This window comes from Phaenicophaeus curvirostris, chromosome 33 (assembly GCF_032191515.1).
Source record: "Phaenicophaeus curvirostris isolate KB17595 chromosome 33, BPBGC_Pcur_1.0, whole genome shotgun sequence".
In the NCBI taxonomy this organism is placed as follows: Eukaryota; Metazoa; Chordata; class Aves; order Cuculiformes; family Cuculidae; genus Phaenicophaeus; species Phaenicophaeus curvirostris.
The window spans coordinates 463,907-491,015 of record NC_091424.1 but is presented as its reverse complement, the minus strand read 5'-3'; positions in this window follow the sequence as shown (position 1 = coordinate 491,015).

Below are 27,109 nucleotides of genomic sequence, written 5' to 3'. Positions count from 1 at the left end.
TAAGTTTAGTCAAAGCAAGGTAAGTTAAAGTAAGTTTAGGTAAGTTAAGAAAAGTTAAGTTAAGGTAAGTTATGTAAGTAAAGGAAAGTTAAGGTAAGTTAAGGTAAGAAAAGGAAAGTCAATGTAAGTTACGGCAAGGCAAGGTAAGTTAAGGTATGTTTAGTTAAGGCAAGGTAAATTAAGGTAAGTTAAGGTAATGTAAGTTAAGTTAAGGTTCGTTAAGTAAAGTTAAAGTAAGGTAAGTTAGTAAAGTTAAGTCAAGGTAAGTTACGTTAGGTTATGGTAAGTTAAGTCATGGTAAGTTAAGGTAAGCTAAGGTGAGTTAGGTTAAGGTAAGTAAAGTTAAGTTAAGTTAAGTCAAGGTAAGATAAGTTAAGTTAAGGTAAGGTAAGTTACATTAAGTTCAGGTAAGGTCAGGTAAGTTAAGGTAAGTTTTGTTAAGATAAGGTAAGTTAAGTTAATTTAAGGTAAGGTAAGTTAAGGTAAGTTAAGTCAAGGAAAGTAAAGGTAAGTTAGGGTAAGTTAAGCCAACTTAAGTTTAAGTTAAGGTAAGTTAAGTTAGGTTAAGGTAAGTTAAATTTAGTTAAGGTAAGTAAAGTTAAGTTAAGGTAAGGTAAGTAAAGTTAAGTCAAGTTAAGTTAAGGTAAGTTAAGGTAAGTTAAGGTAAGTTAATTTAATTAAGGTAAGTTAAGGCAAGGCAAGTATAGTTAAGTTAAGTTTAGTTAAGGCAAGATAAGTTAAGGTAAGTTAAGGTAAGGTTAGTTAAGTAAAGTAATGATTAGTTATTTTAAGTTAACGTAAGTTAAGTTCAGGTAAATTAAGGTAAGTTAATTTGAGTTTAGGTAAGTTAAGGTAAGTTAAGTTAAGGTAAGTTAACCTATAAAAAGTTAAGGTAAGTTAAGGTAAGTTTAGGTAAGGCAAGGTATGTTTAGGTAATATAAGTTAAGGTATGTTAAGGTAAGATAAGTTTAGTTAAGGTAAGGTAAGGTGAGTTTAGGTAAGTTAAGGCAAGGAAATGTTAAATTAAGTTAAGGTAAGTTAGGGTAAGACAAGGTAAGTTAAGTTAAGTTAAGTTAAAGTAAGTAAAGGTAAGTTAAGGTAAGTTAAGTAAACTTAAGTTAAGTTAAGTAAAGTAAAGTTAAATTATGTTAAGGCAAGTTAAGGCAAGTTAAGGCAAGTTAAGGCAAGTTAAGTAAGGCACATAGAGGCAAGTTCAGTTAAGGCAAGTTAAGTTAAATTTAGGTAAGTTAATTTAAGGCAAAATTAATTCAGGCATGGCCACTTAAGTTAAGTTAAGGCATGTTAAGTTAAGGTAACTTATGTTAAGGTAGGTTAAGTTTAAGGTTAAGTCAAGTTAAGTTAAGTTAGGTTAAGTTAAGGCAAGTTAAATTAAATTATTTTATGTTTAGTTAAGGCAAGTTAAGTCAAAGTAAGTTGAGTTAATATAAGGAAATGTAAATTAAGTTAAGACAAGTTAAGGCAAGGGAAGTTAAGTCAAGGCAAGTGAAGGTAACATAAATTAAGGTAAGTTAATGCAAGTTAAGTTAAGTTAAGGCAAGTTAAGGCCAGTTAAGTTAAGGCATATTAATTTAAGGCAAGTTAAGTTAAGTTAAGGCGTGTTAAGGCAAGTTAAAGCAAGTTAAGGCAAGTTAAGGTAAAGTAAGGCAAGTTAAGTTAAGGTAAGTTAAATTAAGTTTATGCATTTTAAGGCAATTTAAGGAACCTTAAGACAAGTTAAAGGTTAGTTAAGGCAAGTTAAGAAAAGTTAAAGCAAGTTAAGTTAAGGCACATTAAGGCAAGTTAAGGAAAGTTAAGGTAAGTTAAGTTAAGGCAATTTAAGTTAATGTTAAGGCAAGTTAAGTTAAGGCAAGTAAAGGCAAGTTAGGGCATATTAAGTTAAGGCATATTAAGGCAAGTTAAGATAAAGCAAGGCAACTTAAGTTAAGGTAAGTTAAATCAAGTTAATTTTAGGCATGTTAAGGCAATTTAAGGCAACTTAAGGCAAGTTAAGGGTTAGTCAAGGCAAGTAAAGGAAAGTTAAGTTAAGGTAAGTTAAGTAAAGGCAATTTAAGTTAATGTTAAGGCAAGTTAAGTAAAGGAAAGTTAAGTTAAGGCAAGTTCAGTTAAGCAGTTTTAGTTAAGTTAAGGCAAGTTTAGTAAAGGCAAGTGAAGTTAAGTGAAGGCAAATAAAGTTAAGGGAAGTGAAGTTAAGGCAAGTTAAGTGAAGGCAAATTAAGTTAAGGCAACTTAAGTTAACTTAAGCCAAGTTAAGTTAAGGCAAGTTAAGGAAAGTTAAGTTAAGGTAAGTTAAGGCAAGTTAAGGCAATTTAAGTTAAAGCAAGGCAAGTTAAGTTACAGCAAGGCAAGGTAAGTTAAATTAAGTTAATTTTAGGCAATTTAAGGCAACTTAAGGCAAGTTAAGAAAACTTAAGGCAAGTTAAGTCAAGTTAAGTTAAGGCACGTTAAGGCAAGTTAAGTTAAGGCAAGTTAAGTTAAGTGAAGGCAAATTAAGTTAAGTTAAGCCAAGTTAAGTTAAAGCAGGTTAGGTTAAGGTAAGTTAAGTTATGTTAAGTTTTGTTAAGTCAAGGTAAGTTGAGTTAGGTTAATGCAAGTTAAGTTAAGTTAAGGCAAGTTAAAGCAAGCTAAGGCAAGTTAAGGCAAGTTAAGGCAAGTTAAGGAAGTATAAGGCGGGTAAAGGCAAGTTAAGTTAAGGAAAGCTAAGGCAAATTAAGTTAAGGCAAGTGCAGGCAAGTTAAATCAAGTTAAGGAAAGTTAAGGTAAGTTAAGGCAAGTAAATTTAAGGAAAGTTAAGTTAAGACAAGTTAAGTGAAGGCAAATTAAGTTAAGTGAAGTTAAGTTAAGGCAAGTTAAGTTAAGTTAAGTGTAGATAAGGCATGTTAAGGCAAGTTAAGTTAGGTTAATTGTATTTAAGGCAAGTTAAGGCAAGTTAAGGCAAGTTAATGCAGGGCAAGTTAATGCAGGGCAAGTTAAGGCAAGGTAAGTTAAGGAAAGTTAACTCATGTTTAGTCAGGTTAAGTCAAGTCAAGTCCATTTAAGCCAGGTTAAGTCAAGGCAAGTCAAGGCAAGTCAAGTTTTGATACGTTAAGGCAAGTTAAGGCAAGTTAAGTTAATTTAAGGCAAGTTAAGGCAAGTAAAGGCAAGGCAAGGCAAGTGAAGGCAAGTCATGTTTTGAAAAGTTAAGACAAGTTAAGTTAAGGCAAGTTAAGGCAAGGCAAGGAAAGTTAAGCTGAAACAAGTTAAGGTAGTTAAGGCGGGCAAAGGCAATTTAAGTTAATGCAAGTTAAGGCAAGTTCAGTTAAGGCAAGTGAAGGCAAGTTAAGGCAAGTTAAGGCAAGTTAAGTCATTTTAAGTTAAGTTAAGGCAAATTTAAGTTAAGGCAAGTTAAGTTAAGGCAAGTTAAGTTATGTTAGGTTAAGGCAAGGCAAGTTAAGTCAAGTTAAGTCAAGTGAAGGAAACTTAAGTCAAGGTAAGTCATGTTAAGTCAAGTTAAGGCAAGTTCGGTCAAGTTAAGTCAAGTTAAGCAAAGTTATTTGAAGTTAAAGAAAGTTAAGTTCAGTTAAGGCAAGTTAAGGTAGTTAAGTTAAGGCAAGTTAAGGTAATTTAACTTAAGTTAAGGCAAGTTAAGTTAAGGCAGCTTAAGGCAAGTAAAGGCAAGTTAAGTTAAGTCAAGTTAAGGTGAGTAAAGACAAATTAAGGCAATTTAAGGCTAGTTAAGGTAAGGCAAATTATGTCAAATTAAGTCAAGTTAGTTCAAGGGAAGTAAAGACAAGTTAAGGCCAGTTAAGGCAATTTAAAGAAAGTTAATGCAAATTAAGGCAAGGCAAATCAAGGCAAGTCAAGGTCAAGGTCAAGATGAAGTCAAGGTCAGGTCAAGGTCATGGTCAGGCAATGATCAGTGTAAGATAAGGTCAGGGTAGGTGAGGTCAGGTAATGTATGTCAGGGTAAGTTCAAGTCAGGTCAGGTCAGGTGAGGTTCGGGCATGGTCAGGTCAGGTCAGGTCAAGGTCAATTTCATGCCAAGGTCAGGGTAATTTAAGTTCAGGGTAGGTAAGGTCAGGAAAGGTAAGGTCAGGGTAATGAAAGTTCCAGTCAAGTTCAGGGTAAGGTAAGGTCAGGAAAGGTCAGAGAAAGTTCAGGTTCGGTCAGGTCAGAGTAAGGTCAGGTAAGGTCAGGATAAGGTCAGGTCAAGGTAAGTTAAGGTAAGGTAAGGTAAAGGTAAGATAAGTGTAATGTACAGTGACCTAAGGTAAGGTAAGGTAAGGTAAGGTCAGGGTAAGGTATGGTAAGTGTAATGTCATTACATTACTTTACCTTACCTTACCATGACTTGAACATACTCTGACCTAATCTGATCTGAAATTACCCTGACCTGACCTAACCTGAATTTTCCCTACCATGACTTGAACATACTCTGACCTAATCTGATCTGAAATTACCCTGACCTGACCTAACCTGAACTTTCCCTGTCCTTACCTTAGCTGACCTTTCATTATCCTAACCTTGACCTGACCTTGACTTTACCTTACCTCACCTTATCTTACTCTGACTTTACCCTGACCTTACCTTACCTAAATTTACCTTACCTGACCTTACCCTGACCAGACCTGACCTTACCCTAACCTGACCTGACCTGAACTAACCTTACTCTGACCTTGAGAGGGAGACAGCATCTCACCTCCCCCTGCACCTTACCCTGACTTTACCTTACCTGACCTTACCTTACCTTATGTAATCTTATCTTACCATTATGTTAACTTAGCTTAACTTAACCTCACTTACCTTAAGTTACCTTAAATTAACTCCCCTTAACTTAACTAACTTTTAATTAACTCTCCTTAACTTAACTAAACTTAACCTGCCTTAACTGAACTTGCCTTAACTTATATTGTCTTGCTTTACTTTAACTAGCCTTTAGTTTACATAACTTGGCTCAACTTGCCTTAACTTTACTTAACTTGACTTAAATTAACTTTACTTAATTTGTCTTGCCTTTACTTACCCTGAGTTGCCTTGACTTAACTAGACCTAGCTATGCTTAACTTGACTTACCATTACTTAACTTAACTGAACTTAACGTGTTTTTTCTTGACATAACTTGGCTAACTTTACTTTACTTGCCGTAACTTGACTTAACGTGTCTTAACTTTACTTATCATGATTAAACTTGTCTTGCATTGCTTTACCTTGACTTGCCTTCCCTTGCCTTGCCTTAACTTGACTTAACTTAAGTTGCCTTAACCTAACTTGCCTGAACTTAACTTGTCTTTACCTAACTTGCCTTGCCTTACCTTGCCTTGCCTTACCTTACCTTACCTTACCTTACCTTACCTTACCTTACCTTACCTTACCTTACCTTACCTTACCTTACCTTACCTTACCGTACCGTACCGTACCGTACCGTACCTTACCTTACCTTACCTCACCTTACCTTACCTCACCTTACCTCACCTTACCTCACCTTACCTTATCTTACCTTACCTTAACTTACCATTCCTTGCCTTGCCTTGCCTTTCCTTACCTTATCATTACCTTACCTTACCCTGACCTGACCTAAACCTGACCTTACATTACCTGACCATAACTTACCTGACCTTACCTTACGCTCAACTTAACATAACCACTTAATTAAACTTATCTTACCTAAAATAACTTGCCTAAACTTAACTTAACTTAATTTAACTTTCCTTAACTTGACTTAACTTGTCTTAACATGCCTTAACTTAATATAATTTAACTTAACTAAACATAACTTAACTTGCCTTACCTTAACTTAATTGCCTTAACTTTACATAACTTGCATTAACTTGCCTTAATTTGCCTTAAGTTCCAATACCTTGCCTTAACTTGCCTTGCCTTAACCTGCCTTTACTTGCCCTAACTTGCCCTAACTTGCCTTAACTTGCCTTAACATGCCTTCTCTTGCCTTAACTTGCCTTAACTTTTCTTAACTTACCTTAACTTTACTTGTCTTCACTTAACTTGACTTGCCTTAACTTAACTTGTCTTAAAAAAAATTGCCATAACTTAATTAAACTTAACTTGCCTTAACGTAGCTTGCCTCAACTTCCTCAACTTGCGTCAACTTGCCTTAACTTGCCTTAACTTCCCTTAACTAGACTTGGCTAAACTTGCCTTAACTTGCCTTAACTTTCTTTAACTTGACTTGACTTAACTAAACTTAACTTAACTTACCTTAACATTACTTAAATTAACTTACCTAAAAACTTCACTTACCTAAACTTAACTTAATTTAACTTACCTTAACTAAACTTAACTTTCCTTAACTTACCTTACCTTAACTTAACTTAACTTAACTTAGTTTACCTTAACATAAATTAACTTATCTTTATTTACCTTACATTAAATTAACTTAACTTAAATTACCTTACCTTTACTTAACTTACGTTACCTTAACTTAACTTACCTTAACTTAACTTTAACTTACCTTGCCTTAACTAAACTTACCTTAAATTACCTTGCCTTGCCTTAACTTACCTTAAATTATCTTAACTTAACTTAACTTACTTTAACTTGCCTTGCCTTAACTTACCTTAAATTACCATGCCTTGCCTTAATTTTCCGTAACTTTCCTTAACTTAACTTAACCTACCTTAACTTACATTAACTTAACTTAACTTATCTTTCCTCAGCTTAAGATACCTTAACTTACCTTACCTTCTCTTAACTTACCTTAACTTAACTTACATTACCTTAAATTAACTTACCTTAACTTACCTTGCCTTGCCTTAAAGTACCTTAACTTAACATAACTTTACTTACCTTAACTTAACTTTCCTTAATATATCTTGCCTTAAATAAACATACATTAACTTACATTGCCTTGCTTTAACTTACCTTAACTTACTGTAACTTTCCTTAACCTATCTTACCTTACCTTACCTTACCTTACCTTACCTTACCTTACCTTACCTTACCTTACCTTACCTTACCTTACCTTACCTTACCTTACCTTAATTTCCCTTAACTTAACTTAACTTACCTTACCTTAAGTTAACTTCACTTTCCATAACTGAACTTAACTTAACTTAACTTAACTTACCTTAACTTAACTTTCTTTACCTTAACTTAACTTAACTTAACTTAACTTAACTTAACTTAACTTAGCTTAACTTAACTTCCCTTACCTTAACTTACCTTAACTTAACTTACCTTGCCTTAACTAAACTTACTTTAACTTGACTTGCCTTAACTTACCCTAACTTACCTTGCCTAGTTTTAACTTACCTTAAATTACCATCACTTAACTTATCTTACCTTAACTTACCTTGCCTTAACTAAACTTACCTTAACTTACCTTGCCTTGCCTTAATTTTCCTTAACATACCTTAACTTAACTTTACCTTCCTTAACTTACCTTAACTTACGTTAACTTTCCTTAGCTTAACTTACCTAAACTTACCTTAATTTATCTTAACTTACCTTAACTAAACTTACCTTAACTTACTTTAACTTACCTTACATCAACGTAACTTAACTTACCTTACCTTAACTGAAGTTGACTTAACTTACCTTAACTTACCTTACTTACCTTATCTTACCTTAACTTAACTTTCCTTACCTTACCTTAGCTTACCTTACTAACCTTGCCTTAACTAAACTTACCTTAACTTACCTTGCCTTTCCTTAACTTACCTTATATTACCTTAACTTACCTTACCTTAATTTAACTAACTAATCTTAACTTATTTTACCTTAACTTACCTTGACTTAATTTACCTTAACTTACCATAGCTTACCTAGCCTTAACTAAACTTACCTTAACTTACCTTGCCTTGCCTTAACTTACCTTAGCTTAACTACCTTATCTTAACTTACCTTAACTTACCTTGATTAACCTTAACTTAACTTACCTTAACTTACCTTTACTTACCTTAACTTAACTTACCTTGCCTTAAATTCTCTTTACCTTAATTATCTTATCATAACTTAACCAAGCTAAACTTACCTTAACTTAAGTTGCATTAACTTAACTTAACTTACGTTTATTTAATTTAACTTTACTTACCTGAACTTAAGTTACCTTACCTTAACTTCTCTTTACTTTAACTTAACTTACCTTAAGTTACCTTAACTTAACTTACCTTACCTTAACTTAACTTAATTTAACTTAACTTTACTTACATGAACTTAACTTAACTTAGCTTACTTTAACTTCTCTTTACCTTAACTTAACTTACCTTATCTTTCCTTAACTTAACTTACCTTAACTTAACCTACCTTAAGACACCTTAACTTAACTTACTTTAATTTAACTTAATTTAACTTAACTTAACTTACCGTACCTTAACTTACCTTAACTTAACTTAACTTACCTTGCCTTAACTTACGTTCATTTACCTTAACTTATGTTATATTAACTTAACTTACCTTACCTTAACTTTCCTTTACTTACCTTGCCTTTTCACAAACTTACCTTAACGTACCTTTCTTTAACGTAACTTTCCTTACCTCTCTTTAAATTAAAATAAGTTATCTAAACTTCCCTTAACTTCCCTTAAGTTACCTTATCTTACCTTACCTTAACTTATCCTAACTTACCATACGTTGCCTTAACTTAACTTAACTTACCTTAACTTAACTTACCTTACCTTTAGTTAACTTAACTTAACTTAACTAAACTTACCTTAACTTAACATAACTTAACTTAACATACCTTAACTTTACTTACCTTAACTTAACTGAACTGACCTTACCTTAACTTAACTTAAATAACCTTTCCTTAACTTACCTTAACTAAAGTTATCTTAACATAACTTACCATAACTTTCCTTAACTTACCTTGCCTTTACTTTACTTAACCTTCCTTAACTTAACTTTACCTTAGATTTACTTGCCTTAACTTACATTAACTTAACTTGACTTACCTTAACTTAGCTTAACTAAGCTTAACTTAACTTACCTTACTTTACCTTACCTTACCTTAACTTAACTTACCTTAACTTACAGAATCACAGAATCACAGAATAACCAGGTTGGAAGAGACCCACCGGATCATCGAGTCCAACCGTTCCTATCAAACACTAAACCATGTCCCTCAGCACCTCATCCACCCGTGCCTTAAACACCTCCAGGGAAGGTGACTCAACCACCTCCCTGGGCAGCCTGTTCCAGTGCCCAATGACCCTTTCTGTAAAGAATTTTTTCCTAACGTCTAGCCTAAACCTCCCCTGGCGGAGCTTGAGGCCATTCCCTCTTGTCCTGTCCCCTGTCACTTGGGAGAAGAGGCCAGCACCCTCCTCTCTACAACGTCCTTTCAAGTAGTTGTAGAGAGCAATGAGGTCTCCCCTCAGCCTCCTCTTCTCCAGGCTAAACAACCCCAGCTCTCTCAACCGCTCCTCATAAGGCCTGTTCTCCAGCCCTTTCACCAGCTTTGATGCTCTTCTCTGGACTCGCTCCAGAGCCTCAACATCCTTCTTGTGGTGAGGGGCCCAGAACTGAACACAGGATTCGAGGAGCGGTCTCACCAGTGCCGACTACAGAGGGAGGATAACCTCCCTGGAACTGCTGATCACACCATTTGTGATCCAAGCCAAGATGCCATTGGCCTTCTTGGCCACCTGGGTACACTGCTGGCTCATATTCAGTCGGCTGTCAACCAACACCCCCAGGTCCCTCTCCTCCAGGCAGCTTTCTAGACAGACTTCTCCCAGTCTGTAGCACTGCATAGGGTTGTTGTGCCCCAAGTGCAGGACCCGGCACTTGGCCTTGTTAAACCTCATCCCATTGGACTCTGCCCAGCGGTCCAGCCTGTTCAGATCCCTTTGCAGAGCCTCCCGACCCTCCAGCAGATCGACACTTCCACCCAGCTTAGTGTCATCCGCAAACTTGCTAAGGGTGCACTCGATGCCTTCATCCAGATCATTGATGAAGACATTGAACAGGGCTGGACCCAGCACTGAGCCCTGGGGAACCCCACTTGTCACTGGCAAGTTACCTTGCCTTAACTAAACTTACCTTAACTTACCTTGCCTTAACTTAACTTACCTTAACTTTACTTAACTTTACTTACCTGACCTTACCTTAACTTACCTTAACTTAACTAACCTTTCCTTAACTTAACTTATATTAACATAACGTACCATAACTTTCCTTAACTTAACTTGCCTTAACTTAACTTAACTTACTTTAACTTTACTTACATTAATTTACTTGTCTTACCTTAACTTACCATAACTTAACCTAACTTACCTTAACTTAACTATTCTTAACTTACGGTAACTTAACTTGACTAACCTTAACTTAATTTCCCTTAACTTCCCTTAACTTCCCTTAACTTAACTTAACTTAACTTACCTTAACTTACCTTTACTTAACTAACCTTACCTAAACATTCCTTAACTTACCTTAACTTAACGTGACTTACCTTAACTTAACTTAACTAACCTTTACTTAACTTACCTTAACTTACCTTACCTTATCTTACCTTCACATACCTTAACTTAACTTACCTTAAATTACCTAAAACTACTTAACTTAACTAACCTTACCTTAACTTATCTTACCTTAATTTAACTTGTCTTACCTTAACTTAACTAACCTTAACTTAACTTATCTTAACTTGCCTTAACTTACCTTAACTTAACTTATCTTAACTTACCTTAACTTAACTAACCTTACCTTAACTTACCTTACCTTGCCTTAACTAAACTTACCTTAACTTACCTTGCATTACCTTAACTAAACTTACCTTACCTTTACTTTACTTAACTTACCTGAACTTACCTTAACTTAACTAATCTTTCCTCAACTTAACTTACCATAACTAAACTTATCTTAACATAACTTACCATAACTTTCCTTACCTTACCTTGACTTAACTTATCTTAACTTTCCTTCACTTTACCTTAGCTTAACTTACCTTAACTTACCTTAACGTTACTTACATTAAGTTACTTTGTCTTACCTTTACTTACCTTAACTTACCTTAACTTACTTTATCTTACCTTAACTTAACCTAACTTACCTTAACTCACCTTAACTTACCTCTATTTAACTAACCTTAACCTAACTTACCTTAACTTACCTTAATTTACGTTACCTTGACTTATCTTAACTAACTTGCCTTAACTTACCTTAACTTAACTTACCTTAACTAACCTTTCCTTAACTAAACTTACATTAACTTACATTTCCTTTCCTTAACTTACCTTGACTTAACTTATCTTAACTTTCCTTCACTTTACCTTAGCTTAACTTACCTTAACTTACCTTAACGTTACTTACATTAAGTTACTTTGTCTTACCTTTACTTACCTTAACTTACCTTAACTTACTTTATCTTACCTTAACTTAACCTAACTTACCTTAACTCACCTTAACTTACCTCTATTTAACTAACCTTAACCTAACTTACCTTAACTTACCTTAATTTACGTTACCTTGACTTATCTTAACTAACTTGCCTTAACTTACCTTAACTTAACTTACCTTAACTAACCTTTCCTTAACTAAACTTACATTAACTTACATTTCCTTTCCTTAACTTACCTTAACTTAACTTACCTTACCTTAACTTTCCTTAACTTAACTTGACTTTCCGTAACTTACATTACCTTGCCTTATTTTCCCTTAACTTAACCTAACTTACAATAACTTTCCTTAATTTAACTTACCATAACTTACCTTACCTTAAAGTACCTTAACTTAACTTAACTTACCTTAACTCAACTTACCTTGCCTTATCTAAACTTACATTAACTTACCTTTCCTTTCCTTAACTTAACTTAACTTACCTTAACTTACCTTGCCTTGACTAAACCTTCCTTAACTTACCTTTCCTTGCCTTAACTTACCTTACCTTAACTTACCTTACCTTAACTTACCTTAACTTAACTTACCTTACCTAAACTTATCTTGCCTTGACTACATTTACCTTAACTTACCTTAACTTACCTTAACTTACCTTAACTTACCTTAACTTATCTTGCCTTGACTACACTTACCTTAAATTACCTAATCTTAACTTAACTTACCTTAACTTACCTTAACTTAACTAACCTTAACTTAACTTACCTTAACGTACCTTAACTTAACTTACCATAACTTAATTTAACTAACCTTACCTCAACTTACCATAACTTAGCTTATCTTAACTTGACTTACCTTTAATCTAACTAACCTTAACTTACCTTAACTTATCTTAACTTAACTTGACTTACCTTAACTCTAACTAAACTTACCTTAACTTACCTTAACTTAACTAACCTTAACTTAACTTTCCTTAACTTTCCTATCTTAACTTAACAAACTTAACTTAGCTCAACTTAACTTAACCTACCTTAACTTAACTTTACCAACCTTACCTTAACTTACCTTGCCTTAACTAAACTTACCTTAACTTACCTTGCCTTAACTAAACTTACCTTAACTTACCTTGCCTTAACTAAACTTACCTTACCTTGCCTTAACTAAACTTACCTTAACTTACCTTGCCTTAACTAAACTTACCTTGCCTTGCCTTAACTAAACTTACCTTACCTTAACTTACCTTAAGTTAACTTGAATTTCCTTAACTTAACTTACCTAAACTTAACCTGACTTACCTTAACTTACCATAACTTACCTTACCTTAACTTACCTTATGTTAACTTCAATTTCCTTAACTTAGCTTACCTTAACTTAACTTCACTTACCTTTACTTAACTTATCTTATCTTACCTTTACTTAACTAACCTTACCTAAACTTTCCTTAACTTATCTTAACTTAACGTAACTTACCTTAACTTAACTTAACTAACCTTTACTTAACTTACCTTAACTTACCTTGCCTTAACTAAACTTTACTTAACTTACCTTAAGTTGACTTAAATTACCTTAACTTATCTTAACGTAACTAGACTTTCCGTAACTTAACTTACCTTATCTTAACCTAACTTACCTTAAATTACCTTAACTTAACTTATCTTAACTTACCTTAACTTAACTTACCTTAACTTACCTTAACTAAACTTAACTTTCCTTAACTTACCTTGCCTTAACTAAACTTACCTTAACTTTCCATGCCTTGCCTTAACTTACCTTAACTAAACTTAACTTAACTTACGTTAACTTACCTTAACTAAACCTAACTTACCTTAAAATTACTTAACTTACCCTAACTTAACTTAACAAACCTTAACTTAACTTACCCTATCTTAACTTAACTTACCTTAACTAAACTTAACTAAATTTAACTAACCTTACCTCAACTTACCTTAACTTACCTTAACTTTTCTTAACTTAACTTGACTTACCTTTAATCTAACTAACCTTAACTTACCTTAACTTAACTTAACTTGACTTACCTTAACTCTAACTAACCTTAACTTACCTTAACTTATCTTAACTTAACTAACCTTAACTTACCTTTCTTTAACTTACCTAACTTAACTAAATTTAATTTAGCTTAACTTATCTTAACTTTACTAACCTTACCTTAACTAAACTTACCTTAACTTACCTTGCCTTGACTTAACTTAACTTACCTTAACTTACCTTGCCTTAACTAAACTTACCTTGCCTTGCCTTAACTTACCTTAACTTGAATTTGCTTAACTTAACTTACCTAAACTTAACTTTCCTTAACTTACCATAACTTAACTTACCTTACCTTAACTTATGTTAACTTGAATATCCTTAACTTAGCTTTACTTAACTTATCTTATCTTACCTTAACTTAAATTACCTTAACTTAACGTAACTAAACTTAACTTACCTCAACTTAACTTACCTTAACTACCTTGTCTTATCTTAACTTACCTTTACACACCTTAAGTAACCTTAACTCAACTTACCTTAACTTAACTTTCCTTAACTTACCTTAACTTTCCTGAACTTTCCTTAACTTAACTAACCTTAACTTAACTTTGCTTGAATTACCTTTCCTTAATCAAACATACCTTAACTTACCTTAACTTAAGTAAGTTAAGGCAAGGTAATTTAAGGTAACGTTAATTAAGTAAAGGTAAGTTAAGGAGAGTTAAGTTAAGGTTAGTTAAGTTAAGGTAACTTAAGGTAAGTTAAGTTAGGGTTAGTTAAGTTAAGGTTAGTTAAGTTAAGTTAGGGTAAGTTAAGTTAAGTTAAATTAAGGTAAGTAAAGGTAAGTAAAGTTAAGTTAAGTTAAGTTAAGTTAAGTTAAGTTAACGTAAGTTAAGGTAAGTAAAGTTAAGTTAAGTTTAATTAAGGCAAGGCAAGTTAAGATAAGTTAAGGTAAGTTAAGTCAAGTTAAGGCAAGGCAAGGTAAGTTTAGTTAAGGCAAAGTAAGTTAAGGTAAGGTTAGTTAAGTTAAGGTAAGTTAAGGTTAGTTAAGTTAAATTAAGGTAAGTTAAGGTAAGTTGAGGTAAGGTTAGTTACATTAAGTTAAGTTAAGATAAATTAAGTTAAGGTAAGTTAAGTTAATGTTAGTTAAGTTAAGGTAACGTAAGTTAAGTTAAGGTAAGTTAGGTTAAGTTTAGGTAAGTTAAGTTACGGAAAGTCAAGTTAAGTTAAGTTAAGGAAAGTTAAGGCAAGGCGAGGTAAGTTAAGGTAAATTTAGTTAAGGCAAGGTAAATTAAGGTAAGTTAAGGTAAGTTAAGATAAGTTAAGGCAATGCAAGGTAAGTTAAGGTAAGGTTAGTTAAGTTAAGGTAAATTAAGTTAAGCTAAGTTAAGTTAAGGTAAGTTAAGGTTAGTTAAGTTAAGGAAAGCTAAAGTAAGTCAGGTTAAGGTTAGTTAAGTTAAGGTAAGTTAAGGTAGGTTTAGGTAAGTTGAGGTAAGGTTAGTAAAATTAAATTAAGTTAAGGTAAGTTAAGGTAAGTTAAGTTACGAAAAGTCAAGTTAAGTTAAGTTCTGGTAATTTAAGGTAATTTAAGGCAAGGCAAGTCAAGTTAAAGTAAGTTTAGTTAAGGCAAGGTAAGTTAAGGTAAGTTTAGGAAAGTTAAGTTAAGTTAAGGCAAGGCAAGGTAAGTTAAGGTAAGTTATGGCAAGGCAAGGTAAGTTAAGGTAAGGTTAGCTAATTTAAGTTAAGGTAAGTTAAGTTAAGTCAAGTTAAGTTAAGGTAAGTTAAGGAAAGTTAAGTTAAGGTTTGTTAAGTTAAGTAAAGGTAAGTTCTGGGAAGTTATGTTAGATTAGTTAAGTTAAGGTAAGTCAAGTTAAGTTAAGGTAATTTAAGGTAAGTTAAGTTAAGTTAAATTAGGTTAAGTTTAGGTAAGTTAAGTTACGGAAAGTCAAGTTCAGTTAAGTTAAGGTAAATTAAGGTAAGTTAAGGTAAGTTAAGTTAAGTTAAGGTAAGTTAAGGCAAAGCAAGGTAAGTTAAGGTAAGTTAAGGTTAAGTTAAAGGAAAGTCAAGCTATGTTAGGTTAAGGTAAGGTAAGGTAAGTTAAGTTAAGGTAAGTCAAGGCAAGATAAGTTAAGGTAAGTTTAGTTAAGGTAAGGTAAGTTAAGTTAAGGTAAGTCAAGGCAAGATAAGTTAAAGTAAGTTTAGTTAAGGCAAGGTAAGTTAAGGTAGGTTAGGTGAAGGTAAGTTAAGGTAAGTTTACATAAGTTAAGTTAATGTAAGTTAAGTTAAGGTAAGTTAAGGCACAGTAAGGAAAGTTAACGTAAGTTTAGTTAAGGCAAGGTATGTTAAGGTAAGTTAAGTTAAGTTAAGTTATCTTAAGGTACGTTAAGGTAAGTTAAGTTAATTTAAGGAAAGTTAAGGTAAGTTAAGTTAAGGTTAGTTAAGTGAAGTTAAGGTATGTTAGGTTAAGTTAAGTTAAGGTAAGTTACGGAAAGTCAAGTTAAGTTAAGGAAAGTTAAGGTAAGGTAAGTTAAGGTAAGTTTAGTTAAGGCAAGGTAAGTTAAGGTATGTTAAGGTAAGTTAGTTAAGGCAAGGTAAGGTAAGGTAAGTTAAGATAAGTTATGGTAAGTTAAGTAAAGTTAAGGTAAGTTAACATAATTTAAGTTAAGGTTAGTTAAGTTAAGTTAAGGTAAGTTAAGGTTAGTCAAGTTAAGGTTAGTTAAGTTAAGATAAGTTAAGGTAAGTTAAGGTTAGTTAAGTTAAGTTAAGGTAAGTAAAGTTAAGTTTATGTAAGTTAAGGTTAGTTAAATTAAGGTAAGTAAAGTTAAGTTAATGTAAGTTAATGTAAGTTAGGGTAAGGTAAGGTAAGGTAAGGTAAGGTAAGGTAAGGTAAGGTAAGGTAAGGTAAGGTAAGGTAAGGTAAGGTAAGGTAAGGTAAGTTAGGGTAACTTACCTTTAACTTACCTTAACTTGACTTTAACTTACTTACCTTAACTTACCTTAACATAACTTAACTTAACTAACCTTGACTTAACTTACCTTAACTTATCTTCCCTTAACAAAACATACCTTAACTTACCTTGCCTTAACTAAACTTACCTTAACTTACCTTGCCTTGCCTTAACTTACCTTACCTTAACATACCTTAACTTAACTTGACTTTCCGTAACTTAACTTAACTTACTTTAACTTAATCTAACAAATCTTAACTTACCTTTACTTAAATTAACTAACCTTAACTTAACTTACCTTAACTTACCTTAATTTGACTTCCCTTAAATTAACTTAACTAACCTTAACTTACCTTGCCTTAATTTACCTTAACTTAACTTAACTAAGCTTAACTTTACTTACCTTAACTTACCTTAACTTAACTTACCTTAACTTACCTTGCCTTAACTTAACTAACCTTAACTTAACTTACCTTAACTTAATTTAAATTAACTTACCTCTACTTAATTTATCTAACCTTACCTTAACTTACTTTAACTTACCTTAACTTACCTTACCTTCCTTGACTTACATTAACTTAACCTAACTAACCTTAACTTAACTTACCTTACCTTAACTTACCTTACTTTACCTTAACTTACCTTGCCTTAACTAAACTTACCTTAACTTACCTTGCCTTGCCTTAACTTAAAATAACTTACCTTAACTTACCTTGCCTTAACTAAACTTTCCTTAACATTCCTTGCCTTGCTTTAACTTACCTAAACTTACCTTAACTTAATTTACCTTACCTTAACTTACTTTAACTTACCTTGCCTTGCCTTAACTTTACTTAACTTTCCTTAACTTACCTTAACTTAACTTAACTTGAATTTCCTTAACTTAACTTAACTTAACTTTACTTAACTTATCTTACCTTGCCTTAACTTACCTTAACTTAACCAAACTTAACTTAACTTACCTGAACGTAACTTACCTTAACTACCTTGTCTTATCTTATCTTACCTTAACTTTCCTTAACTTACCTTAAGTCACCTTTACTTACCTTACGTTAACTTACCTTATCTTACCTTAACTTAACTTAACTTAAGTCACCTTAACTTACTTACCTTAACTTAACTTATCTTAACTTACCTTTCCTTAACTAAACATACCTTAACTTACCTTGCCTTAACTTACCTTAACTTACCTTACCTTCACTTACCTTCTCTTACCTTAACTCACGTTAACTTTACTTAACCTACCTTAACTTAATTTCACTAAAGAGGTGGGGCTTGGATAAGGCACAGCATGGGAAAGGTGCAGCTTGGGAACGGGCTGGGCGTGGGAAATAGTCTGGTCCTTGGAACTCTAACCTTAACCCTAACCCTAAGGCTTAGAGGAGCAAAGCCCTACGCTCCATATTCAGGCCCGCCCATTCCCACCCTCTGCCTATTCCCCATGCTCTGGTCTTGGCCCAGACGCTTCCCACTCTCCTCCTATTTCCCACATTCCACCACAGCTCCACTCCACCCGTTCCCATTTTCCTTCTATACTCAAGCCCCGCCCTTTCCCACGCCATTCCAGTTCCCACACCCCACACATTCCCACGCACCACCTATTCCCACTCTCTGGTCATTCCCAGGGCTCGTCTCATCCCATGCTCCATCCTCTGCCCTTCCCTATCACATGCTCTGCCTCTTTCCCACACTCCGCCTCTTCCAATGCTCCACCCTATCCAACATCCTGCCTATTCCCAAGCTCTGCCTATTTCATGGACTGGAAAAATTAATAATATATTTCTGTCACAGCAATTGCCTGCATGCCTTATTCTATTTTATTCAATTATGTCTGACATTAAATAGGAAGAAGTGTCTATCTGCTAGGGGAAAATTCTAATTTGAAATTTCTAAGTTTTTATTTATCGCTATTTAATCTTTCTTCTTCATTGCAAAAAAGAATGAAAAGTAGAAACCAAAGATTTAAAATATCTCAAACTCTAGACAATTACCAAAAACCACTTTCTATATCAAAATCTACTATATGATGGGGAGGAGGAAAACATCTGCATGGATTATGCTTATTCATATCTATGTTGTTAGGTATGTCATTTGTCTCTCAATCTGCCTGCCAAAAATATATACAGAAAATTCCTAATGTCTTTCTTTATTCTATAGTGGCACTTAAGATACAACTGAGAACATAACCTTTTGTATTGTACAAAGTAATGCCAAATTTCCCTGCTAGAAAGTATAGGAGAACTGGGGTATAAAATAAATACATTATGGGCGACATGAAATAGGGAGAATTGTTGATCGGGTGGAGGAAAATTCTAATTTGAAATTTCTATGGTTCTATTCATTGCTATATATACTTACTATTTCATTGCAGAAAAGAATGGAAAGTAGCTACAAAAGATTTAAAATATCTCAAATTCTAGACTGTTACCAAATCCCTCTTTCTCTTATAAAACTCTACTATATATTTCATTTATTGGTTAATGTATATTCACAGAATCACAGAATCACACAGAATTGTTAATCACACAGAATTGGTTAATGTATATTCAAATTCTTGAAGAAAATTTTAGATGTACATATGGTAAATTTTGACCTTTCATAACAGAATAAATTTGATTTCTATGATGTAAAGAAGAGTTTGCCCTGCTTCCTGAAGATTACTGTGTAGGGGGAGGGTTACAGTTAGTGTAGTTAGGGTTAGGGTCATTAGTGTTAGGTTTATGGTTCAGGTTAGCGACATTATTTTTAGGGTTATGGTTATGGTTCTGTTTATGGTTTGGGTTAGTGACATTAGAGTTAGGATTAGGGCTAACGATATAAGGGTTAGGGTTATTGTTATGGTTAGAGTATAAAAGAACACACTATTTCCCATACCAAACCCGCTCCCATACCCCAATTTTTTCCCATGCTCTGCCCAAACGTACAACCCACCTCTTTCCATACCCCACTCATTCCCACACTCCAGCTATGTCCAACACCCCACCCATTCGCATTCATTCCCATCACAACTTCTGCTTATTTCCCACTCCTGAACCATTCCCACGCTCTGTCTCTTCCCCTGCTTGATCCTATGCCTCGCCCATACCCACACTGCACATATTGCTACGACCTGATTATTGCCATGCTCCTTCTATTCTCACACTAAGCCCGTTCCCATGACCTTCTGGATCCCACACTCCACGTATTTCCAGCGATTCGCTGATTCCCACCACCTGCTTGTTCCCATGCTCAGTCCTCAGCCCCACCTGATCCCGCACCCCACCCATTCCCATGCTCTGCCTCCTCCCACGTCCTTCCCGTTCCTGTGCACCACCTATTTCCCATGCCCCACCCATTCCCATCTTCCATATTCTGCCCTGCCGATTCAAATGCTTTATTTCCCACACTCTTCTTGACCCAACCCCTTCCCACTCTCCACCTGTATCCCACGCTCCACCACAGCTCCACTCCAACCATTCCAACCTTCCTCCTATACTCACACCTCTACCTTTCCCACGCCTTTCCAGTTCCCACACCCTGCTCTTTCCCACGTGCCACCTAGTCCCACTCTCTGCTCTTTCCCACGGCTCATCTGATCCCAAACTCCATCCTCTGCACTTCCCCATCACGTGCTTTGGCTCTTTCCAGTGCTCCACCTTTTCCCATGCTCCACCCCACCCTACACCCTGCCCTTTCCCATGCTCTGCCTCTTGCATGCATTGGAAACATTTACAATACATTTCTGTCACAGCAATTCTCTGCAGAACTAGTTCTCTTTTATTCAATTGGATATCAGCTGAAAGTTTTCCAATATTTGCTCATCTAAGCCTTAGGCTTTGGTTTAAAACAGGAATGGGTGGGGCGTGGGAAATAGGCGGGGCGTGGGAATGGGCAGGGTGTGGGGAAAGGCAGAGCAAGGGCATGGGTGGGGCACGGGAACAGACAGGGCGTGGGTACAGGCAGAGCTTGGGTATGGGTGGGGCATGGGAAGAGGCAGGGTTTGGGAGTGGGTGGGGCGTGGGAATGGGTGGGATGTGGGAACAAGTGGGGCAAGGAAAGAGGAAGACTGTGGGAATTGGTGGGGCATGGGAATTTGCAGGGAGTGGGAGCAATCAGAGCAAGGGAATTGGTGGGTCATAGGAACAGGCAGAGCATGGGAATGGGTGGGGAATTAGAAAGGGCAGAGTGCTGGAATGGGAGGGGCACAGGTAAATGTAGACGGGAGTGTCACAGAATCAAACGCAGAGATCAATATAATCAGAGAGTTTTCAATTGATTGAGCTTAGCTGTTTCTTTATAAACCCCTTTTGGTAACATTACTGGGTACCCACAAGGGAATCTACAGTGTTCTATTTGTTAAAGGTAGCTATCCATAAAGATATTACAATATTACTGGCTAAAACACTGTGCATTCTAAGAAAACAAGTTACATTCAAAACAACTATGTTGATAGTTCTCTTGAATTGTTTTTCTTTCAGCTGGTGCTTGTTCCCACCCAACTAGCTCTTGTATTCCTTTCAGCTGGCCTTTCTTTATCTTTCAGCTTTCTGTTTCAAGGCTTTGATAGAATTTCTCAGTCCCAGAGCATCCAGGCCATCTTCTCTGTACAACGTTGCCACAGGAAAAGACAGAGTGTGGGAATGGGTGGGGCATGGGAACGGGCAGGGTATGGGAACAGTCAGAGCACGGGAATTGGTGAGGTGTGGGAAAGAAGAAGAGAGTGGGAACAAGCAGGACATGAGAAAGGGTTCGGTTAGAGAATAGAAGGAGCGTGGCAATAGCCAGGTCGTAGGAATATGTGCAGTGTGGGTATGGGTGGGGCAGGGGATGGAAGAGGGGAAGAGGCAGAGCGTGGGAACTGTTTGGGCACGGAAAATAAGGAGAACTTAGGATGGTGTGATGAATGGGAATGGGTGGGGTGTTGGACATAGCTGGAGTGTGGGAATTAGTGGGGCATGGAAAGAGGCGGGGCTGAGGATCAGGCAAAGCATGGGCTAAGGTGGGGCTTTGGAACGGGCTGGGTGTGGGAAATAGTCTGGTCTTTGGAACTCTAACCTTAACCCTAACCCTAAGTCTAATAGCGCTAATCGTAATCCTAACCCTAATGTCGCTAACCCAAACCATAAACCGAATCACAACCGTAACCTTAAAGCCAATGTCACTAACCCTAACCATCACCCTAACCCTAACGCCCCTAACCATAACCCTACCCCTACGTAGAAAACTTGAGGAAACATTAAGAACTCTTCTTTACATCATAGAAATAAAATTTAATCTATTCGGAAAGGGTTAAAATTTACCAAACAATCCATCTAAAATTTTTTTCAAGATTTTGAATATTTATTTACCACAAATTGGAATAGATAGTAGAGTTTGATATAAGAAAGAGGTTTTTGGTAATTGTCTAGAATTTGAGATTATTCTGTCTTTGGTAGGTACTTTTCATTCTTTTATGCAATGGAGGAGTAAGATTAAATAGTAATGAATAGAAATCTAGAAATTTTAAATTAGAATTTTCCTCCACCACATTGACATTTCTCCCTAATCATTGTCGCCCACAATGTATTTATTTTATAAACCCTTTCTCCTCTATTCTGTAGGAGGGACATCTGACACTACTTTGTACAATTCAGTAGGTTATGCTGTCAGTTGTTTCTTAAGTGCCACCACAGAATAGAGAAATACATCAGCAATTTTCTGTATTCCTTTTTGGCAGTCAGCTTGAGAGACAAATGATGTACCTCACAACCTAGAGATGAATAAGCATAATCCATGCAACTGTTTTCTTCCTCCCCATCAGTTAATTTCAACTGTCTCTGGAATATGCTCAATTTTTTTGCCTTTTGAGGTCTACAGCTTAACTTCAAGAAGAACATAGCCAGGAAATGTTCTGTTTACTCTCCTCTCAAATAGAGATTTTTTTTTGGAAGCAACTATAGGACAAGATACAACGGCTATCCAATTGAATACAATATAAATAGTTTTGCACAGGAAGTATTCATATATAAGAAGAAATTTTAGTGATAAGTTCTTAAAATTACCTGGTGGTTCTACTTAAGATCTATGCATTTACATTCTATGCATTTATAACACTATATTTTTGCTATATTTTTGAGATCATTTAATTCACCCATTTTCTCCTCTGAAAAGTGTTCCAGAGCAGTTCCAAGACACAGATGATGAGTGGTGATGTAAAAAATCCTATTCTTTAAGTCACAGACCAAGCTTGCAATATTTCAATTCCTCCCTGCTGCTGTGCCTCCCCCCTGGGTTGTGCCCGTTGGTCTGAGGGATATGGGTGGGGTGGGTCGGGCTCCTTTTCGGTGTCTGTCGGACCCAGATCAAAGGGATTGTTGGCCCTCCCTTCGGGGGGTGCAGAGTCAAGCACAGCCAGTTTAGGGGGGTGGGGTTTTATTGCAGTTGTTTATGATCCTGCACTCGGCTTGGAATTATCGCTGTGCTTTTTAGAGCCAACATGCACCTTTAACGCTTGAAAAACTTTCTGCCAGGGACAAAGCAACTTAGTAGCTAATTTCAATAGTTCAATTAGACAAATCTTGTCATATTTAATCTCTCTATTGGAGACGATAGATTGGAGGATTTTCACCACTGCCTCTTTATTATATTTAAAAATGTGGAACTCATTCCTCCCTGACTGCCACTACTTGCCTGTAGCAGATCTTTCACTCCAGAGTCTTCTTTATTTGGACGCGCATCTTACTCCAATCTTCAGCAATGCCGGAAAGCCATCAGCAGTGCCGGAAAGTAATCAGCAGTGCCAGAAATTTTCAATCATCAGCAGTGCCGGAAAATCTTTAGCAGTGCCAGAAAAATCTTCAGCACCGGGTCAGTGCCAGAAAGTTTTCGGCCGGTTTTTCCACCCCCTACCACATCTTCGGTCATTTTGCGCAACTTCGGCAGGTAATCCGAGGGTCCCTGTTTGGGTGCCACTTGTTGATGGGAGCATCACAGAATCAAACGCAGAGATCAATATGATCAGCGAGTGTTCAATTTATTGAGCTTAGCTGTTTCTTTATAAACCCTTTTTGGTTACATTACTGGGTGCCCACGAGGGTATGTACAGTGTATTATTGGTTAAAGGTAGCTGTCCTTAAAGCTATTACTAACATATTCTTGGCTAAAATACTGCACTTGCTAAGAAACCAAGTTACATTCAAATAAACTATGTTGATAGTTCTCTTTAATTGTTTTTCTCTCAGCTGGTACTCGTTCCCACCAAACTAGCTGCTGCATTCCTCCCAGCTGGCCCCTGTTTATCTTTTGGCTCTCTGTTTCAAGGCTTTGATAGAGTTGTCCAGTATCACAGCATCCAGGCCTTGTTCTCTGTAAAATGTTCCAACAACGCTTGTTCCCACGCTCCACCTATTTCCCAAGCCCTGCAGATTCCCATCACCTGCTTGTTCTCACGCTCCATCATCAGCCCCGTCGATTTGCATGCTCTGCTTGTTCCCACATCCCACCCTTTCCCATGCCTCATGCATTCCCATGCTCTGCCTGTTCACATGCCCTGCCTATTCTCATGCCCCACCCATTCCCACACTCTGCCTGTTTTAATTCCCCAACCATTCCCATACTCAGCCTTTTCCCATGCCCTGCCCGTTCCCACACTCTACCCTTTCCCACGCTCTGCCTTTTCCCATGCCCTGCTTTTTTAAATGTCCCACCCCTTCCCATTCTCTGCCTGTTCCCACGCTCTCCCTGTTCTCACACCCCACCCATTCCCATACACCACCTATTCCCACTCTCTGCTTGTTTCCAGGGCTCGTCTCATCCCATGCTCCATCCTCTGCCCTTCACCATCACACGCCCCTAAACACAAGAAGGATGTTGAGGCTCTGGAGCGAGTACATGAGGAGCAACAAAGATGGTGAAGGGGCTGGAGAACAGGCCCTATGAGGAACGGCTGAGAGAGCTGGGGTTAATAAGCCTGGAGAAGAGGAGGCTGAGGGGAGACCACATTGCTTTCTGTAACTACCTGAAGGGAGGTTGTAGAGAAGAGGTTGCTGGCCTCTTCTCCCAAGTGACAAGGGACAGGACAAGAGGAAATGGCCTCAGGCTCTGCCAGGGGAGGTTTAGGCTGGACATTAGGAAAAATATATTTCACAGAAAGGTCATTGGGCACTGACAGAGGCTGCCCAGGGAGGTGGTGGAGTCGCCTTCCCTGGAGGTGTTTAAGGCACGGGTAGACGAGGTGATAAGGCACATGGTTTAGTGTTTGATAGGAATGGTTGGACTCAATGATCTGTTGGGTCTCTCCCGACCTGGTTATTCTATGAATCTATGATTCAATGATTTTATGTCCCTGCTGCAGAGTATAGGATAAAGGGGTAATAAAATAAATACATTATGAGTGACATTAAATAGGGAGAAATGTCAATCGGGTGGAGGAAAATTCTAATTTGAAATGTCTAGAATTCTATTCATCGCTGTTTAATTAGGGAAAATTAGGTTAGGGTTAAGGTTAGACTTCCAAAGACCAGATGATATCCCACACCCAGACCATTCCCAAGCCCCAACATTTCCCATGCTCTGCCCGATCCTAAGCCCTGCCTCTTTCCATGACCTACTAATTCCCACACTTGAACTATGTCCAACATCCCACACATTCCCATTCATCACACCATCACATTTTCTGATTATTTCCCATGCCCGAACCATCCCCACGCTCTGGCTTTTCCCCTATTCGATCCTCTGCCCAGCCCATACCCACGCTGCACATAGTAGAATGACCTGGCTATTGCCAGGCTCCTCCTATTCTCACACCCAGCCCTTTTCCATGATCTGCTTTTTCCCCACAATACACCTATTTCCCTCGTTCTGCCAATTCCCATCACCTGCTTTTTCCCATGCTCCAACCTCAGCCCCACCCATTCCCGCACCCCACCCATTCCCACGCTCTGCCTGTTCCCACACCCTGCCCTTTCCCACGTCACACATATTTCCCATGCCCCACCCATTCCAACGCTCCATACTCAGACCCGCCTATTCCTACCCTCTGCCTGTTCCCACGCCCTTCCAGTTGTCATGACCCATCCATTCTCGCTCTCTGCCTTTTCCCGTCACCCCCCATTCCCACGCTCTACCTGTTCTAATGCCCTGCCAGTTCCCACGCCCCACTTTTTCCCAAGCTCTGATGTTCCCACAACATGCCATTCCCATGTCCCACGTATTTCCCACACACCACACATTGGCACACTCTGCCTGTTCCACACCCTTCCCATTCCCATGCCCCATACTTTCCCACACTCTACATTTTCCCACGACCTGCCTGTTCCCATGCCCTGCCTATTTCCCACACCCCACCCATTCCCACACTCCATAATCAGCCCCGCCCATTCCCACTTTCTGCCTATTTCCCACACTGTGTTCTTGGCCCAGCCCCTTCCCAATATCCACCTATTTCCCAGGCGCCACCACCCCAGCTCCAATACACCCGTTCCCACATTCCTCCTGTACTCACGCCCCTCTGTTTCCCACACCTTTCCAGTTCTCACACCCAGCCCATTCCAAAGCACCAACTATCATCACTCTCTCATGGCTGAATATAATGATCTCAAAACCATAGCTTCTGATAAAGGCTTTTGATACCTAATTATGGTAAAAGTGTTTTCCTTTGTTTGTTGGTTGTATTTTTATTATTTTATGAATATAAATGCATAGACCTTAAGCAAGAACCATCAGCTAATTTTAAGATCTTATCATTAAAATACTTTCTTATGTATGAATATTTCCTTTGCATAACTAGATATCTTCTAAGTTCTCTCTGCTTCCTCAAGATTTCTACATAGAAGTAGGGTGTACAGTTAAGGTCTTTATGGTTAGGTTAAGGGTCATTAGGGTAAGGGTTGTGGTTAGGGTTAGCAAAATTAGTTGTAGGGTTACGGTTATGGTTCGGTGTATGGTTCGGGTTAGCATTATTAGGGTTAGGTATAGGGTTAGAGGTATTAGCCTTATGTTTAGGGTTAAGCTTAGAGTTCCAAAGACCAGACTATTTCCCACACCCAGCTGGTTCACAAGGCCCTCTTTTCCCATGCTCTTCCTGATCCTACGCCCCGCCTCTTTCCATGACCCACTAATTCCCACACTCCAAATATGTCCAACACCCCTCCCATTCCCATTCATCACACCATCACAATTTCTGCTTATTTCCCAAGCCCGAACCGTTCCCATGCTCTTCCTCTTCTGCTGCTTGACCCTTTGCTCTGCCTATACTGACACTGCACATATTCTTATGACCTGGCTATTGTCACGCTCCTTCTATTCTCACATCCAGCCCGTTCCCATGACCCGCTTGTTCCCACACTCCATTTATTTCCCACGCCCCACTGATTCCCATCATCTGCTTTTTCCCACGCTCCAACCTTATCACCAAAATTCGTTCTTGTGTATGAATACTTCCTTTACATAACTAGTTATCTTGTATTCAATTGGATATCTGTTGATATTGGATATCCACTTCTTTGGTGGCACCCGGCAACAGGACGATGTCTTCTGTGGTGGGGTGGACATTTTGAGGCAGTGGGAGCTTCCCTGAGCCGGGAAAGTCCAAGAAAATCCTAGGCGGGGGTGGGGTCCTGACAGCCCGCACATGCTGGTCCTGCGCCGTGCCTGATGGGAGTGAGCAGTCCCGGTGGCTACCGCGGGAGATTTAAACAGTCCCCCTGGGAGCACGGCAAAGAGGAGCACGGCAAACAGGAGCACGGCAAAGAGGAGCGGGGCAGTTTTAGTGGCAGGGAAAGAAGGCAGGGCGAGAAGGAAGGGCACAGAGAGGACCTAGAGACTAGACAGAAGACATCGAGGACCATGGTGGCCACCCAGCAGAAGATTAAATCTGCTCTGTGTGCTGCAGCAGGCAGGATGGATGCTGCCACCCAGCCAGAGCC